Below are 2,802 nucleotides of genomic sequence, written 5' to 3'. Positions count from 1 at the left end.
TGAAACATAAAACTTTAATTCAGCTATTTAAATTCAATGATCCCCGCGTTTCAAACATGTTAAATGTCAATCAGTGCCACAGAACACTATATACTGTTGAGTGACGACCACAGAATATACATATTTACTCTTTCTACGCTAAGAGTTAACGGATGCCTGATCTTGATAGACGCGCATAACTCTCTAATTTATACATTCGTCATGTTTCCTTGACGCCGAGGGAAATATATATTGACCAATAAGGATAGGAACCATTTATAACTAGAGTTCAATAGAAGAGTTCGTATGTACAAAACGATAAAAAGAGTTCACCGATAGCGAGTGAAAAAGAAGTGAGATCTTCGCTTGCCGTAGTTTATTGTTGTCATTTGTATGTGGATAAGGCCTGACTTCTGATTAAAGAAGATATTGGGTATGTAATGGTATATTTTTAGAAACAGTGACGAAACAGTCAAGACTATCTTGATGGTCGGTGATTCGCCCTGCTCAGTTCAGTGCCGTTTAAGATTCTTGATTGAACCCAATATTATGAGGGGCATCGCAATTGCTCTCGCCACTTTTGAATATTGCTACTTTTCAGCAGAAAAACGCGCTGCTGTGGTAGGTACCCACCTAACCAGCATCATGTGCAAAGAAGCCACTGGCGGAAATATTCTTATGTTATCTAATAATTACACAAATAAAACTGAAAACAAAATTTTATGAACGATGCGGGACTCGAACCCACGACCACTGGCATTCCGGGCGAGAGCTCTTTCCAACTCAGCCAACCGTTCGAGTGACGTATCGTCATAAAATCTTGTATGGTTTGTTCAACTCTCAGGTTGTGGTTTCATCTACAGGATCTACTCTACAGTTATGCTCAACCCCAATATTTGCATATTAGGAAATTTTTTGTGTGAAAATGCTTTGTCTGAAAAGTTGAAAATATACTATTAGTAAAACTTTGAAAGTGAAATTATATTCGGCAATACCATGTTAATTTGTGATCACATGGTTTCTATTCATGCACTAATTAAAGTTTATGAGGTAGCCTTTATTCAAAATAAGTAGCAAAGAATTTGGATATAGGGTATAGCGAGATCTGCCGAATTCTTCTGAGGCGATAATCCGAAATAAGACTGTACCTATGATGCTACAACTTCGGTTTCCTCTAACGTTTTGACCTATCTATAATGATTCTGATGTAGCGTTGAGCCCGTAACCAAACTTGTTAGCCCACAATCTTATCGCACTTTCACTGAAACATTATTTATTTCATGTTAATTAAACTCATAGGCACCATATTTTAGGATAGAGCGACCCGCCCCAAGACCGCAGCACAAGTAATGACATTTAAGCATTAACGCACAATTAGCGACTAGACTCACAATCACTCACAACAATTGTCGTAAGCAAAACTCTTATGACGCGTCTACCTATTAGGCAGAGTTTTATGAAAAATTCTCCAAATTACAGCATAACTAAACTTAAAGGTGAGTGCCGTTTTAAATTAACAAAGTTGTTTGTGACTTGCATTTTTAATCATTTTATTTAATATTTACCTACAATCCAACTGCTAAAACAATATGTTCTTGCCTCGTATTCGCGTCCGTCTCTTTCGCACCATAGTCAATGAGCTTCTTTTGAGCGCATAGAATAAATTTTGAACACTAATGCCTCGGAATAAGGTGTTAATTTGTTTTACTGTTATCTGTATAGGTTAAGGTATATACAAGGCCATTCGAACATTTTTCGACGACCTTTTAATAGGCGACTGGGGTTGATTATATTGCGTTAATGCATTTAAGAGAACACGACGAAGCCTGCAACAAGAACTAAATCCCATGAAAGAATGTGTATCTACATATTATTAAATATAATAAAATCTGTTTATTTCAGACTGTTGGCCCATAAGTGTTAGTATTTCTTAGAAACTATGTTAGTATATATTTCACATTGCATTATTTAATTTAATTCAATTTATATAATATAGTTTCATTTAATTTAATTTCGTTTAAATGCCACGACATACTGAGGCACTAGCTACGTGTATACGTGTGTGTATCCAATGCCTCAGTATGGGGCAGTCAGTCTTATCAATAACCACATTCAACAACTCAACATGGTGTTGGTGCTCCCCCTCACCCTGCGTATGAGCGATCACCCTGAATGCGTCATTGTATTGGATTCAGAGAGTATTGTACGTCTTCTGCGTATACTTAACCCACAGGCTGCACGTGTATAATGTTTGACAAAACGCTTTAAAAAGCGTGACTTTAACGTTTACTATACATCGTGCTAACCTGCGAGGCAACATATTACATCGGACCGCAATGGCTCTTCTTTCCCTCACCATGTCTGGGTCATCCTTCAAATCCTCCGTAACCATATGGCGGAACTGTGACACGCAATGCTCACTTAATACTTCTTCTTAAAATTAAAGTTTTAAATTTGTATATATACTATAACTTTCGTTAAGCTTTTATGCCATACTATACACAATCATTTCTGAAATAAAAAAAGGAAAGGACATATTATAGATTTTATCCCACAATTGTAAAGATTTCCTCACTTTGCGGAAAGAAAATAGTTTACGTAGGTAACCTATCCATTTGGCACAACATATATTTTCATCAAGATGATTTAAGACGTCCTTGAGTTATAAATACATTTCAAAACATAACATATAAGATATACACACACACAGTTATAAACATTTAGAAAGACAGGCATAATCTCAAAAATCATAGAAGGTGCCAGCGAGTCAACATTTATTTTTCAGACAATCGCACCAAAAATGTAATTACAAACAGACCGAGA

The sequence above is a fragment of the Leptidea sinapis genome, chromosome 42 (genome assembly GCF_905404315.1).
Source record: "Leptidea sinapis chromosome 42, ilLepSina1.1, whole genome shotgun sequence".
NCBI classification, from domain to species: Eukaryota; Metazoa; Arthropoda; class Insecta; order Lepidoptera; family Pieridae; genus Leptidea; species Leptidea sinapis.
The sequence above is the reverse complement of the archived record's forward strand: the minus strand, read 5'-3'. Positions refer to the sequence as shown.